At 39.2% G+C, this 17,330-nt stretch overlaps 1 protein-coding gene and 1 long non-coding RNA gene across 2 annotated transcripts in view; one reads left to right on the top strand and one right to left on the bottom strand.

Moving 5' to 3' along the window:
• The window catches only part of LOC306656229 (transmembrane 4 L6 family member 5-like), a 36,575-nt gene that overhangs the window by 18,452 nt on the left and 793 nt on the right, over positions 1–17,330 (bottom strand). The window lies entirely within an intron of this gene.
• On the top strand, positions 116–6,530 carry LOC306656251. Its single transcript, XR_013762460.1, has 2 exons — positions 116–1,454; positions 5,196–6,530. It is a non-coding gene; the product is annotated as an uncharacterized lncRNA (long non-coding RNA).

Here is a 17,330-nt window from a genome sequence, read left to right as displayed (position 1 = left end):
TTCTTTTCTTTTCTTTTCTTTTCTTTCTTTCTTTCTTTCTTTCTTTCTTTCTTTCTTTCTTTCTTTCTTTCTTTCTTTCTTTCTTTCTTTTTGATGGATTTAATGCTGACTTACTGACACAAATATCCATTTGGATCTCAGAACTGGAGGCAAGTGTCTGAGACCTGTGCTGTTACTGCCTAAGATTTGGTGCCTGTGGTCACTTGTCTGGTTGGGGACTTGAGGACAGGGAAGGAAAGCTGCAAAACTTGAATTTCCTTTTGCAAGAGGAAGAAATAAAGGAAAGGAGTTGCTGCCACCTAAAAAACAAATAAATACATAAATAAATAGGGCCATGAAGTGATTTAATTTATTTATTTACCTATTTGTTTATTGATGCTGGGGATTGAACCCAGGGCCTGTGTAAGCTAAGCACCCACTCTACCACTGAGTTACACTCCTAGGCCTTATTTATTTATTTGTGGTACCAGAGATTGAACCCAGGGACACTGCCACATCCCCAGCCCTTTTTTATATTTTATTTAGGGACGAGGTCTTGCTAAGTTGCTTAGGGCCTTGCTAAGTTGCTGAGGCTGGCTTTGAACACATGATCCTCCTGCTTTAGCCTCCCTAGTTGCTGGGATTATAGGTATATGTCACTACATTTGACCCTTATTTTTTATTTTTTTAAAGACTATTTTGGTGGTATCTGAAGAATGGATTGTGAAAAGGAAGAGCAGGAGCCAGGATACCAGGAGTTAAGAGGCTACTACAGACTGGGGTTGTAGCTCAGTGGTGGAGTGCTTGCACTTGCTTAGCATGTGTGGGGCACTGGGTTCAATCCTTAGCACTACATAAAAATAAATAAATAAAATAAAGGGATTATGTCCATCTAAAACTAACAAAAAGGAAAAAAAAAAAAAAGAAAAAAATATTACAGCAGTATAGGTGAGAAAGATGTAGGTGTGGACCAGGGAGATGCATAGGGAGAGCATGGACTGATGGATTGAAGGTGGCAGTAATAGAAAGAAGGATGTCAAAGAAGTCTCTAAACTTGGGGCTTGAATAACCAAATGGACAGTGTTTTTGTTTCCTGAAGTGGGGAAGTTAAAACCATGAAAGTTAAGGAAATGAAGGTAGACTCAGGAATGAAAGTGATACTATGCAGAGGACCCAAGGATTACTATCTAGAATGTTTTGTAATGTGATCTGGCTGGGGATGGGAACTGAATGTTCCAGAGCATGGCAAGGCCAGGGTCATCAGTTCCTGAAAACTAACATCCACATGAGGACCAGATAGAGTCTTTAGAAGGGAGACAATCCTCAGATGGTAAAGAGTTCAAATTCAGATTTTCAATGGAAAACCTATCAACATCCCCTCAGTGTTTCTTTCTTCTTACTCTCACAACTGAGACTTCTGGAGACCAGGGAATCAGAGTTCAGCATCCACTCTCTCCCTCTACTATTTATCTATGGTGAGTAGCCCCTGAAAAAACAACAACACATATTTGGTTGTAATATTTGCAGTACCAAAGAGGGTATCAGGAATAGATTATTTCCATAGAGAGGAAGGATTTCCTGAGAAGAGTCATCACCTCAGCAGGGATTAGGAACAGGGCACAGAGGTGGAGCATTAGGGTCTGCTAGCTCTGATTTCTCTGCAAGTGGGTCCTCATCTTGTGGATCCTCATCTTGGGTGCAGTTCCAGAAATAAGGTCACTAAAGTAGAACTCCATGCAATGTCTCCTCCTTATCCACAAGAGAAATCATCAAAAGGATGCAGTCAGATCTGCTTATCTCCTGAGATGTAAAATATATTCACTTCGGGAGAGGTAATATTTAGAGACATTAGGAGCCACTGAGTGACAAGGAAGAACTGCTGGCAGATGGCAGCATAGCTAGGAACACATTGTGCTCTGTATGCAGGAGGTAGACAGGCAGGGTAGGGATGGGGGAATGAACATAGTTAGAGAGAAGAGAATAGGGGACAGACACATTGGTACTGGCCAGGTGGAAGGAAAACCAGGGGAGTGTGATATCCTGGAAGATTTCAAGGAAGGAAACAATTATGTGAATTGGTCCTAAGGGATAAGTACTGACCATTGGATTTGGTAAGGTTGTTAATAAAGGGGGTTTCACTGAAGTGGTCAAGATGTGAACAGACTTAGCAAGGCCCTAAGCAACTTAGTGAGATAGTGTTTTGAAATTAAAAACAATTTTTTTTAATGGTCTGGGGATATGGCTCAGTGGTTAAGTTCCTTTGGGTTCAATCCCTGCTACCAAAACAAAACAAAACAAAAAAATGTGAATGGAGAAGAAAGGATCATCCAGCTTTTGAAGATTGCATTCAACAGAGAGACTGAAAAAGAAAAAAATAACCCCACAAACACAGAGAAAAAAAAAGAAACATGCAAGCAAGAGACACAATAAAAAGCACTGGTAGAAAGAGAAGGGAGTTCTGGTTGCTTCTCTTTTCTGTGTAAATTAAAAATTAAATTCAGTAGCTGAGGATGGAGAGGTGTTGCCATTTGTGGAGAGATTAAGTCATTAATCATTGTGGGTATTAAGTCATTATTTCAGAGGATAAAAAAGAGAACTGAGAAGGGAAACCAAATATGATTGTTGGACAATGCTAAGAGCCTATCTGTGATTTGTGATTATATATTCAAAGTGAAATCACTCAGTATACTTATTTATCTCCAGTCATGTAGTTTAGAAAAAGTCTCATCATTGATGGAATTTGGTTTAACTAACCTTGCAGTTTTGCAGGCAAGTGAGATGGAGGGAGAGGAACAAGGGAATTAAGAATGTATGCAGAGTCAGGTATACTGGCACTTGCCTCTAATCCCAGCAGCTCAGGAGACTAAGGCAAGAAGATTATGAGTTCAAAGCCAGCCTCAGCAACTTAGTGAGCCCCTAAGCAACTCAGCGAGACCCCGTCACTAAATAAAATATAAAAAAGGGCTGGGAATGTGGCTTAGTGGTTGAACACCTCTGGGTTCAATACCAGAAAGCCCCCGCCAAAAAAAAAAAAAAAAAAAGAATGTATGCAGAGCCTGGTGCAGCAGAACATGCCTGAGAGGCTGAGGCAGGAGGATCACAAGTTTGAGGCCAACCTCAGCAACTTAGTGAGTCGTTATCTCAAAATAAAATAAAAAGGGCTGGGGATGTAGCTCACTGTTAGAGCTCTTGGTTAGCATGCATGAGGTCATGGGTTCAATATCCAGCACCAAATTAAAAAGAAAAAAAAAGAGTGTATTCAATGGAATGATTGTAGCAATGGGTAACTGAATCTAAACTGGGTGAGGTGAGATGCAAAAACTTGAAGAGGATGACAGATAATGAAAACGTGGAGTGATTAATGGACTAAAGACTCTGAAGGGTTGAAGGATTCCTGGTATGAGGGTACAGAGAAGGGACCACAAATATGGATAGTGGTGGGGAGATTGGAAAAGGTGCAGTTACTGATAATGACAGGGCCTGGGGTTTGACCATGGGAGTGTGTGGCTGAGTTGGCACAGAGGAAAAGATTGTAGTAGAGTGTAAAGGAAAAGCAACTGCAAGTTTAAACTATTGGATTATCTAGGTGGATTTGTGTCCACATCAACGAGAACATGATTAATGGTCGAAAAGTTAATGTAAGCTAAATGCCTTTGGAGAAATTGGTAGGTGTGGGCAGATGACTGTAACAAGGAAGGGTGGGTGATGAGCAATGTAGTCCATTTTCATGTGCTTCAAAGAAGCTTTGGTTTTAGAGGGAGCAGAAATTTTTTGGAAGCAACAGGAAGAAGTGAGAAAGATACCTGCTTCACTTCCAGGTATGTGGAGAGTAACAGAAAAATAAAAGAGCTAATACTACTTTGGAGTGTTGCAAGGGAGTAGTGTCTCTGAGGGAGAGTCAAGTTTCTATGAGAGCAAGAAGGCAAAGGGAAAATTGGGATGATGACTTGGGGAATTTTGTTGATGACATAGCTTAAGTTCCAGGTAGGGTCCAATGAAAGGATTTAGGGTGGGGAGAAGGTAGGAGATTGTACCAAAGAAGGGATGAAGAGTTGTTTGGAGATAAATCTAGGTGATGATGGGTGCCATGGCAAGTGTGGACTTCTGGTGTGCCTATAGTTAATAGGGATATAGGGCAAAGTGTTTGCTTGGCCAAATGTGGGAAATTAGTTTTAGTTTTAGTTTTATTTTCAGTCTCTGTCTTAAAATTGCTCTCTTACTCTGCAATAAAACCAATAACAATGAAATGTGATATATGGGCTGGGGTAAGCATTTACATTTATTAATTTCCTTTGTGTCACTGCAACTCTATAGAATAGGTACTGTTACTCTCCCTATTTTGTGGTAAAGAGGTAGACACAGAGAGGCTGGTAATTTGCCCAAGATTATTGTGATAATCGGCTTTCTGCTACTACAACGAAACACCTGAGATAATTAACTTACAAAAAGAAAAGTTTTATTTTGGCTAACAGTTTGGATGTTTCAGATCAAGATCAGGCTGACTCATTGTTTTCAAACTAGAGACAAGGTAACACATTATGGCAGGAGCATGTGGGGAGCAAAACTGCTCACCTCATGACTAGAAAGCAAAAAAAAAAAAAAAAAAAAAAAAGGAGGGTACTGGGATCCCACAAACCCCTTCAAGGGTACATCCTCATTGATCTCAAGACCTCTTACTAGGCTCCTTTCTTAAGGGTTTCACCACCTCCCAATAGCACCACCTTGAGACCAAGTCTTCAATACACTGGCCTTTGGGCGATATCCAAGCTATAGCTAATTGTGTCATTTCCCATATATGATGCAGAAGTTGAAGCATATATCTGGAGCCATATTGCCTGGGTTTGTTCCCAGGTTACCCTATTTGACTTGATTAAATTACCTAACCTCCTTGTGCCTCAATTTCCTCATTTGTAAAATGGGGGCAATAACATCTGAATTATAGTTTTGTTGTGAAGATTAAATTGATGTATGAAAGTGCTTAGCACAGCCAGGTATGGTGGCACATGCCTGTAATTCCAGTGACTAGAGAGGCTGAGGCAGGAGGATCCCAAGTTTAAGGCCAGCCTCAGCAATTTAAAGAGACCCTGTTTCAAAATTAAAAATGAAAAGGGCTGGGGATGCTACTCAGTAGTAAAGCACCCCTGGGGGAGGAAAGAGTACTTAGAACATAGTATGACACAGACTAGAATATTTGTTATTTGTATTTTCCATGCTAGGCCAGCAGAGTTTGGATCTCAGAAGAGTTTCTCTAGGGAGTCTAATTATGAATCTGTCCACACCAACTCAGGTATAACTACTGGAACTTGGAATCAAACCAAATTTGTTTAAATTCATAATCTATGGCACACCTCTCAGCAATTGATTGAACAATGCAACAAAAACTGACAAGGAAGCAGAGGAATTCAACAACACCCTCAACCAACAGGATGCAATCAATACTGAAAGATCACCCTACCCAATAATGGGAGAATACACATTCTTTTCAAGTACTCATGGAACATGTACCAAGGTAGACCATGTATCCTCAATCACAAACTCAACCTTAACATTTTTAGTTTTACATTTTTAGTTTTAAAAATGTAAATCATACAGAAAATGTTCTCTGACCATAATGGACTCAAACTAGAAATCAACAGATTATCAGGAAAATCTCGAAACATTAGAAACTGAACAAAGTCTGCTCCCCTACCCTAGCATGTGGGTACCAACCGGGGCTGTTAATCATAACGATCTATAACTTGCTGTTTCTTGTCTCACCTTTGAATGCTCCCCAAACCTGCCAGCTGTCCAGGTGCCAGAGCCACTCTTGGATTCTTTAGACTTGTCAGTGCTCACCAAAACCACACTGTGTTCCCCAAGAAGGAAGAGGAGCCCCTTGGTTTTACAGGGGTTCATTCAAGTGCCCCCTCTAGCTTCTATCCATGATTCCTCCCTTGTAGGGCTCAGACCTGATCCCATGGGCTGACTTGAGACTAGCACCCCACTCTGACCCATGATGACCCCATCTCCATCCTACACTTCTACCCACATACCTATAAACTCTCTTTTTTCATTCCTGACCAGACACTCCATGCAGAACATCTCCAGCAAATCAACTCCTCACCCACCAGGCAGGCCCACACCATCTTGGGTCCTGGTTAGGTTGCAAAATGGGCCACTTTCCACTTCCTTTTTCACTTATAATTGAGAAAAATTAGGAACTCTCTAAATCTCCAAAAGTAGGACTGGTTAGCTAGTATACAACTATCCATGAAAAGAAACTGACTAATGACATGAAAAATTGTTCATAACATATTGTTATGTTAAGAAAACAAGTTAGCAGCTGGGTGTGGTGGTGCATGCCTATAATCCCAGGAACTTGTGAGGCTGAGGCAGGAGGATGTCAAGTTTGAGGGTCAGCCTCTACAATTTAGTAAGGCCACAATTTAGCAAAACCCTATCCCTCAAAATAAAAAATTAAAAGGGCTGGGGATTTTGCTCAGTGGTCAAGCACCTCTGGGTTCAACAATCCCCAGGACCAAAAAAAAAAAAAAAAAAAAAGTAAAGAAAAACAGCAATATATGGTATACCATTATTAAAATTTTGTAGAAATATCTACATTCTATATTCTGATTAAAAGAGTCTATAAATACGTCAAAATGGCAACAGTGATTATCTCTGGGTGTCAGAATTGAGGGTCACTTAAATGTTCTTTGAGGATGGTTAATGGGTGCAGGGGTGCACTGAATAAGAGGAATAATTTCTAATGTTCTACAGCACTCTACAGTAACTGTAACTGACAACAATTGTATATTTAAACATATCTGAGCTGGTTGTGGTGGCTCATGACAGTTATCCCAGCCACTTAGGAGGCTGAGGCAGGAGGATGGCAAGTTCAAAGCCAGATGCAACAATTTAGTGAGGCCCTAAGCAACTTTTTTTTTTTGTGGTGCTAGGGATTGAACCCAGGGCCTTACCAGCTGAACTATATCCCCAGACCCAGCCCTAAGTCTTTAATAAGACTCTGTCTCAAAATAAAAAATAAAAATTGGTGGGGATATGGCTGAGTGGTTGAGCATTTCTCAGTTCAATCCCTGGCACGCGCGCGCGCACACACACACACACACACACACACACACACACACAAAGGCAGGGGATGTATCTCAGTGGTAGAGCACCCCTGGGTTCAATTCCCAATACCTCAAAAACAAAGCATAAAATCGGACTTCCAGAATCTCCATCAGGATGTCCTATAAACTTTAAAAGTTCCCCCGAAATTCATTATGTTTCTCTCTAAACTCCTTTTAACTACTCCAACTCTGCTACTCTTGTGTCTTCACTATGAACAGATGGCACTTTCTTCTATCCAGTTCCCCTAGCTAGGAACCAGGGAGCAATCCTTTACTACTTCCACTCTCTTCCTGATCATGACCATTGTTTCCATCTCATTAGCCCTAGGGTCGCTCTTCTTTTTTTTTTTTTCTTTTCTCCTTACTTTCTTCCTTCCTTTCTCCCTCCCATCCTCCCTCTCTTCCTTTCTCCCTTCCTTCTTTTCTGTTCCGGGGATTGAACTCAGGGGCACTTAACTACATCTATTTTGTATTTTATTTAGGGACAGGGTCTCACTGAGGTTCTTAGCACCTCACTTTTGCTAAGGCTGGCTTTCAACTGTGATCCTCCTGCCTCAGCCTCCTGAGCCATTAGGATTATGAGCTTGTGCCACCATGCCCAGCTTAGGGTCTCTCTTCTTTTCTTCAAAATCAAAGCACCATCATCTCTTGCCTGTAAAGGGTCTGTTAGCAAATATTTTAGGCTTTGTGGGCCATAGAATTTCTGTTCCATATTAGTACCATTTGTATCCTGAGAATGGCTACAGAAAAAAAGTAAAAACATGGTTGCAGCTCTGTTTTAATATACATTTGTTAACACTACAACTTGAATTTCATATAATTTTTACATCATGATATATTATTCTTTCCATCTCTTACTCAAAAGTCATACAAAAACAGATGGTGGGTTGGTTTTGGCTGGAGGCCACAGTTTACTAATCCCTGACACAGATCATAATCTTTGTGGAGTCAGGGATCATTATCTGTTTTTTTTTTTCCCATTAAATATGTAAGTTCCAACACCAAGCCTTCTGTACATTCAATAAATATTTGATAAATTTTGGGTGCAATGGTACATGTCTATAATCCCAGTGATATAGGTGGCCGAGGCAAGAGGATCACAAATTTGAGGTCAGTTTGGACAATTCAGTGAGACCCTGTCTCAAAAATAAAATGAAAATGTATAGGGATGTTGCTCAGTTCCTGAGTTCCATCCCCAGTAGGGGGGTGTGGTGATGGTGGTGGTGCAAGAAGAAAAGTTGGTAAATAAATTATTAAAGGAGCAAATTGTACACAAAACATTTTTATTACAAAAGTTCTTTGTGTTAATGGATAAAAAAATGAGCAGTATATCCACGCAAAATGAATAAGCAAATCCTTAGCAATCCCCACCACTCAGAGATAGCCATCTTTTCATACTTTTGTGCAGTAGATGGTAAAAATTTAGAAAAACCTTTTTTTTTTTTGCATGAATAGAGAGTCTCACTAAATTACTGAGGCTGGGTTTGAATTTGCAATCTTCCTGCCTCAGTCTCCTGGGTACTTGTAATTACAGGTGTGCACCACCATGCCTGTCTGGCTAGGAAAAGGTTGTTCTCTGGCCAAGGGAGTGGTGAAAAGTTATTTCCCTTCAATCTGCGGAGGAGGTAGGTTTCCCCTTTCTGGCTGTTGGGGGCTGAAGCTGGAGAAGAAAGATAAGGAGTGTGAATGGAAAGCATGGGGGTGGGGTAATTAGACAAGCAATTAAAGATCTCCTACCACACCTGCAAAACCAGACCCTGAGGGATAGATATAGCACCCATGCTTTCTGTGTTTACAATTGAAAAGGTAGATAAGGAATTGTAAGAATGAGAAAGGTGAAATACCAGAGGGGAAATTCACAGTGCTATGAGGACTTGGGGTAGGGGTTTGTCTAACCTCAAGTGGGGGTCAGGAAATGACTCCCCTCCCTAAGGAAAAGAAGAAATTAGTTGGGCAAGACAATGGAAAGTTCCACAGCGGGTTAAGTATGGCATCTTTATTTAGAAGCGTTTGGCTGGAGGGCGGATAGCAGCAAGAAGTAGCATGAGATCAGGTTGGTAAGGACCACATCAAAAGAATCTTGTCATCTAGATCTAACTACCACTTTGTAGAAACTTAAGAAGATAAATGAACAAATTAAAAAATATATGGAGATGGAAGCAATCAACCAGCTCCAGAATGAAGAACAATCTGTGGAACAGATGATCCAGGTTTTCAGTGGCATGAAATGAGAAAGAAATAAAAAGAAGAGTGGTCTTTATAGAATGAGAGATACCACTGGCTCTGTGGTGCATGCCTATAATTCCAATGACTAGGGAGGCTGAAGCAGAAGGATTGCAAGTTTGAGATCAGCCTCAACAATATAGTGAGACACTCAGCAACTTAGACAGAACTATCTCAAAATAAAAACTAAAAAGAACTGGGGATGTGGATGTGGCTAGGTGGTAAAGTGGCCCTGGGATCAATCCCTAGTACCAAAAAAAAAAAAAAAAAAAAAAAAAGAAAAGAAGACTTAAGAGACATTAAAAAAAAAAAAAAAAAAAAGGTGTGGCTCTCATTTATTTCCTGATTGGAACAAACCAACTATGAAAGGCATCTTTGAGATAACTGAAGAAATTTTAATATGAACTGGACATTATAAGATACTAAGGAGGGCTGGGATTGTAGCTCAGTGGTAGAGCACTTGCTTAGCACGTGTGAGGCACTAGGTTTGATCCTAAGCACCACATACAAATAAATAAATAAAGGTATTGTGTCCATCTACAACTAAAATATTTTTTTAAAAAGATACCAAAGAATTACTGTGGCATGGTGGTTGCATTTTTAAAAAGCTATTATTGGTTATAGATGCATATAAGTAAGATGACTAGTGTCTGGTGTATGCTTTAAAATATTCTGAAAAAAGAAAAAGAATATTCTGGAAAAAAAGGTGGAGGTGGCAATAATAAAATGGGGAAAATGTTGATAATTCTTAAAGCTAGGTAATGGTTATAAAGATATGTATTATGATCAGTCTCTGGACTTTTGTATATATTAGGAAACAGAGAATACGTAGAGGAAGAGAGCATAATAATAAAACAAATAGAGGCATCTTATATGCAATATTAAAGAGTTTCATTTTTTAACTTTTTATTTTGAAATAATTTTAGATGTATAGATGGATTGAAAAGATAATAGAGAGATCCAAGATGGCGGACTAGAGGGAGGCTGTGTTCCTTGTCGCTCTGTAACTCTGGTTTCAAGCAGAGGATATCTGTTTCTCAATGAGGCAGTTTTTGCTGCTTATCAGTTTTTGCTGTTTACCCCATTCATCTGCTGTGATCACCTGCAGTCTGCCAGCATATCGACGCCTTTTTTGAGTGCAGACTGCTCACTGTCAGGAGCCTATCATCTGCCATTTTCCTGCCTCTCGCCTGTCCATCGCCTGCCTTACACCTATCCATCACCCAATGCACAAGGTTCACCTCCCAATCGTCGGACAATAGTCAGCAAACTGATCGCCGACCTCCAGTGGAGCACCAGCTGCATGCTGTCGCCTGGAAGTTCGCTGTCACAGTACCTGCAGGTTTGATTACATGTGGCTGCCGCAATTTGAGACAACAGCCAGGCCCCATTGGATCCCTGACCGGACTGACTGAGCCCCCTCTCCAGGATACCTCAGCCCAACCGATCACTCCCTGCCTCTGGGGCCCTCACATTGACTGACTGCTCCCTGCCGCCAGGACCCCCAGACCAACTGACTGCGTCCTATCACCCGGACCCCAGACCGAATGATTGCACCCGCCCTCCAGGATCCCACAACCACACCAAACACACCTGACCTCCAGGACCACTGCCGGACCAACTGCATCCCGTCTCCAGTACCTCCAGCTGACCACATCCACCCCTGAGCTGCAGCTCCCCATTTGCCAACACATTTCGAAGCCAGAGAGGCCATCTTGGATAATCCTGGAAGCCATAGCTCCCATCTTTGGGTGGGGCAAATCCCATTCTGAGACACCTGCTGGAGGCTTGAAACTCATTGTCAGGTACCTCTCACGCATCAGGCTACTGAACACTGGGAGGTTTCATTACTATGTGACTGTTATACTGTAGATTTTCTTTTCTCTCCTTTTAAAAAAATTTGTTTTTATTTCTTTTTCTTGCTCTCTTTTCCTTTTATTTACCTGTTCCCTCAGAGTCTCTTTCTCCCTTTTTTGCATGCTAACATCTGATTTCTTTTGATTAAACTCTCACCCTTTCTATTATCTAGAACTTCTGTATATTCTTTTCTTATCCCATTAATAGCCACATTCTACATCCCTTTGTCCTCCATTAGAAACTGCAGACCTTATTGCAAACCTGTTTGTTTTACCGAAGATAATATTTGAACTCATTCTGTTTATTATGATAATTTTGTTATTGTCCCCATAGGGGCTATTTGGACTAGAATTGCATAGTGTCTGAACTGGGTAGGGCTAATATTGATCTCCCCTTAAAGAAAGGGTTTTGGAAACCTATAGGGCCACTATAAACCTATAGGGGGAAATCTGCAATACCCCAGATCTGCACTGCTAGAGGGGAATATACATGAACAACATGAAAAAACAAGGGAAGAAAATGATCCAAACAAATCTAGATTCTATATTAATAGAATCCAATGACAGTATGTTAGAAGAAATGTCAGAAAAGGACTTCAGATTATACATGATTAAGACAATTTGCGAAGCAAAGGATGAGATAAGAGAGCAAATGCAGGCAATGAATGATAATACCAATAAGCTGAAAGAGCACCTGCAGGAAGCAAAAGATCATTTCAACAAAGAGATAGAAATTCTCAAAAAAACAAAAACAAAAACAAACAAACAAACAAACAAACAAAAAAACCAAAACCAAATGGAAATCCTTGAAATGAAGGAGACGACAATAAACCAAATAAAAAACTATGGAAAGCATCACCAAAAGACTGGACCACTTGGAAGACAGAACCTCAGACAATGAAGACAAAATATTTAATCTTGAAAATAAAGCTGCCCAAACAGAGAACATGGTAAGAAATCATGAACAGAATCTCCAAGAACTATGGGACATCATGAAAAGACCAAATTTAAGAATTATTGGGATTGAGAAAGGCACAGAGATACAAACCAAAAGAATGAACAACCTATTCAATGAAATAATATCAGAAAATTTCCCAAACCTGAAGAATGAAGTGGAAAATCAAATACAAGAGGCTCACAGAACACCAGATGCACAAAATCACAACAGATCCACACCAAGGCACATGATAATGAAAATGCCTAACATTCAAAATAAAGATAGGATTTTGAAGGCCGTGAGAGAAAAGCATCAGATTACATATAGAGGGAAATCAATAAAGATAGCAGCAGACTTCTCAACCCAGACTCTAAAAGCTAAAAGGGCCTGGACCAACATATTTCAAGCTCTGAAAGAACATGGTTGCCAACCAAGAATCCTATACCCAGCAAAACTAACCTTCAGATTCTTCAAATCTGAAATAAAATCCTTCCACAATAAACAAAAGTTAAAAGAATTTACAAATACAAACCCTGTGCTATAGAATGTTCTCAACAAAATATTCCATGAGGAGGAAATGAAAAACAACAATGTAGGTAAGCAAAGGGAGGAACTACCTTAGAGAAAAACCACTCAAAGGAGAAACAAAGCCAACTTAAAACCCAAAAATAAGCCAAATGACTGGGAATACAAATCATATCTCAATAATAACCCTGAACATTAATGACCTAAACTCATCAATCAAAAGACATAGATTGGCAGAATGGATTAAAAAGAAAGACCCAACAATATGCTGCCTGCAAGAGACTCATCTCATAGAAAAAGACATCCACAGACTAAAGGTGAAAGGATGGGAAAAAACCTACCATGCACATGGACTCAGTAAAAAAGCGGGGGTTTCCATCTGTATATCAGATAAAGTGGACTTCAAGTCAAAGTTAGTCAGAAGGGATAAAGAAGGACATTTTATACTGCTTAAAGGAAACATAAATCAGGAAGACATAATGATAGTAAATATTTATGCCCCAAACAATGGTGCATCCCTGTACATCAAATAAATCCTTCTCAATTTCAGGAATCACATAGACCACAACACAATAATTCTGGGTAACTTTAATGCACCGCTGTCACCACTAGATAGGTCTTCCAAACAAAATCCAACCAAAGAAACCATAGAACTCAATAACACAATCAATAACCTAGACTTAATAGACATATATAGAATATTCCATCCATCAACGAGCAGATTCACTTTCTTCTCAGCAGCACATGGAACCTTCTTGAAAATAAACCATATGTTATGCCACAAAGCAGCCCTTAGGAGATGCAAAAAAACAGAGATACTGCCTTGTGTTCTATCAGATCATAATGGACTGAGAGTAGAAATCAATGACAAAAGAAAAAACAGAAATTACTCCAACACCTGGAGACTAAATAATATGCTATTGAATGAAACATGGATAACAAAAAACATCAGGGAGGAGATAAAAAAAATTCTTAGAGGTCAATGAGAACGACAATACAACATATCAAAATCTCTGGGACACTATGAAAGCGGTACTAAGAGGAAAATTCATTGCATGGAGCGCATTCCAGAAAAGAATGAAGAGTCAACAACTAAATGACCTAACATTACAGCTCAAAGCCCTAGAAAAAGAAGAACAGAATAACAGCATAAGTAGTAGAAGACAGGAAATAACTAAAATCAGAGCTGAAATCAATGAAATTGAAACAAAAGAAACTATTAAAAAATTGACAAAACAAAAAGTTGGTTCTTTGAGAAAGTAAACAAAATAGACAAACCCTTAACCACACTAACAAAGAGGAGAGAGAAGACTCAAATTACTAAAATACATGATGCAAGAGGAAATATCATGACAGACACCACTGAGATACAGAACATAATGAGAAGCTACTTTGAAAATCTGTATTACAACAAAATAGAAACTACTGAAGACATTGACAAATTTCTAGAGACATAACGCTCCTCCCAAACTGAACCAGGAGGATATACACAATTTAAACAGATCAATTTCAAGCAATGAAATAGAAGAAGCCATTAAAAATCTACCATCCAAGAAAAGCTCAGGACCAGATGGATTCTCAGCTGAGTTGTACAAGACCTTCGAAGAAGAACTCATTCCAATACTTCTCAAAGTATTCCAGGAAATAGAAAAGGAGGGTACCATACCAAACTCATTCTATGAAGCTAATATCACCCTCATACCCAAACCAGGAAAAGACACATCAAGGAAAGAAAATTTTAGACCAGTATCCTTGATGAATATAGATGCAAAGATCCTTAATAAAATATTGGCAAACCATATCCAAAAACATATTAAGAAAATTGTGCACCACGATCAAGTGGGGTTCATCCCTGGAATGCAAGGATGGTTCAACATTCGTAAATCAATAAACGTAATCCATCATGTCAATAGACTTAAGGATAAGAATCATATGGTTGTTTCAATTGATGCAGAAAAAGTGTTTGACAAAATACAACACCCCTTCATGCTCAAAACACTAGAAAAAAATAGGGATAGTAGGAACATACCTGAATATTGTAAAGGCTATTTATGCTAAGCCCATGGCCAACATCATTCTTAATGGAGAAAAACTGAAAGCATTCCCTTTAAAAACGGGAACAAGACAGGGATGTCCTCTTTCACCACTTCTATTCAACATTGTCCTCGAAACTCTAGCCAGAGCAATTAGGTAGACCAAAGAAATTAAAGGGATACGAATAGGAAAAGAGGAACTTAAGCTGTCACTATTTGCGGATGACATGATTCTATATTTAGAGGATCCAAAAACCTCCTCCAGAAAACTTCTAGACCTCATCAATGAATTCAGCAAAATAGCAGGCTACAAAATCAACACGCATAAATCTAAAGCATTTTTATACACAAGCGATGAAACAGCTGAAAGGGAAATGAGGAAAACAACCCCATTTGCTATTGCCTCAAAAAAAAAATAAAATACTTGGGAATCAAAATCTAACCAAAGAGGTAAAAGATCTCTACAATGAAAACTACAAAACATTGAAGAAAGAAATTAAGGAAGACCTTGGAAGATGGAAAGATCTCCCATGTTCTTGGATAGGCAGAATTAATATTGTCAAAATGGCCATACTACCAAAAGTGCTATACAGATTCAATGTAATTCCAATTAAAATCCCAATGACGTACCTCACAGAAATAGAGCAAGCAATCATGAAATTCATCTGGAAGAATAAGAAACCCAGATAAAGCAATCCTTAGCAGGAAGAATGAAACAGGGGGTATCGCAATACCAGAGCTTCAACTATACTACAAAGCAATAGTAACAAAAACAGCATGGTATTGGCACAAAAATAGACAGGTAGATTGATGGTACAGAATAGAGGACACGGACACAAACCCAAATTAATACAATTTTCTCATACTAGACAAAGGTGCCAAAAATATGCAATGGAGAAAAGATAGCCTCTTCAACAAATGGTGCTGGGAAAACTGGAAATCCATATGCAACAGAATGAAACTAAACCCCTGTCTCTCACCCTGCACAAAAATCAACTCACAATGGATCAAGGACCTTGAAATCAGACCAGAGACCCTGAATATTATAGAAGAAAAAAGTAGGTCCAAATCTTCACCTTGTTGGCTTAGGATCAGACTTCCTTAACAGAACTCCCATAGCACAAGAAATAAAAGCAAGCATCAATAACTGGGATAGACTCAAACTAAATAGCTTTCTCTCAGCAAAGGAAACTATCAGCGATGTGAAGAGAGAGCCTACAGAGTGGGAGAATATCTTTGTCACTCATACTTCAGATAGAGCACTAATTTCCAGAATATATATAGAACTCAAAAAACTCTACACAAAGAATACAAACAACCCAATCAACAAATGCGAAGGATATGAACAGACACTTCACAGAAGATCTACAAGCAATCAACATATGAAAAAATGTTCACCATCTTTAGTAATAAGAGAAATGCAAATCAAAATTACACTAAGATTCCATCTCACCCCAATTAGAATGGCGATTATCAAGAATACAAGCAACAATAGGTGTTGGAGAGGATGTGGGGAAAAAGGTACACTCATACATTGCTGGTGGGGCTGCAAATTAGTGCAGCCGCTCTGGAAAGCAGTGTGGAGATTCCTTAGAAAACTTGGAATGGACCTACCATTTGACCCAGCTATCCCACTTCTAGGCCTATACCCAAAGGACTTAAAATCAGCATACTACAGAGATACAGCCACATCAGTGTTCGTAGCTGCTCAATTCACAATAGCCAGACTGTGGAACCAACCTAGATGCTCTTCAATTAATGAATGAATAAAGAAACTGTGGTATATATATACAATGGAATATTACTCAGCTATAAAGAATAATAAAATTATGGCATTTGCAGGCAAATGGATGAAATTGGAGAATATCATGTTAAGTGAGATAAGCCAATCTCAAAAATCCAAAAGACAAATGATCTCACTGATAAGCGGATAATGACACATAATGGGGGGTAGGAGGGGGGGCATGAATGGAGGAAGGAGGGAAAAGAGAGGTGGGGGGAAGGAAAAAATAACAGAATGAATCAAACATCATTACTCTATGTAAATGTATGAATATGCAAATGGTATGCTGTTACTCCATGTACAAACAGAAACAACATGTATCCCATTTGTTTACAATAAAAATAAATTTAAAAAAAAGAAAAGATAATATAATGTTCCCATATGCCCTTCACTATTTCCTCTGATGTTACATATTACACAATCATGGCATATTAATCAAAGCTAAGAAATCAACATTGATCCAACACTAATTAGCTGAACTACAGACTTCAGGTTTCTATGGTTTTCTTCTCCAGGATCCCATCCAATGTCAAATCTTTTTAGTCTCTTCCAATCCATCACAGTTTCTTGGCCTTTCTTTGCCTTTTATGGCTTTAATACTTTGAAGAATAGTGTCAAGTATTTTGTAGACTGTTTCACAATTTGGATTTGTTGGATGTGTCATGATTAGCCTAAGTTGTGGATTTTGGGAAGAATACCACAGAGGTGAGGAGGCTTTCACATCACATCGTGTCAGGAGGCACATAATACCAACAAGACTTATTAAAAATCTTAATCACTTGGTTAAGGTGGTATCTGCCAGGTTTATTATCCTTCCTTTTACTATACTCAGTAGCTTGGAAATCATTACTGCCCACTCTCAAGGAACTCCTTTGCTACCATCCT

Source organism: Sciurus vulgaris (genome assembly GCF_902686455.1).
Source record: "Sciurus vulgaris genome assembly, chromosome: 3".
Classification (NCBI taxonomy): Eukaryota; Metazoa; Chordata; class Mammalia; order Rodentia; family Sciuridae; genus Sciurus; species Sciurus vulgaris.
This window is presented reverse-complemented; position numbering and strand designations above follow the sequence as displayed.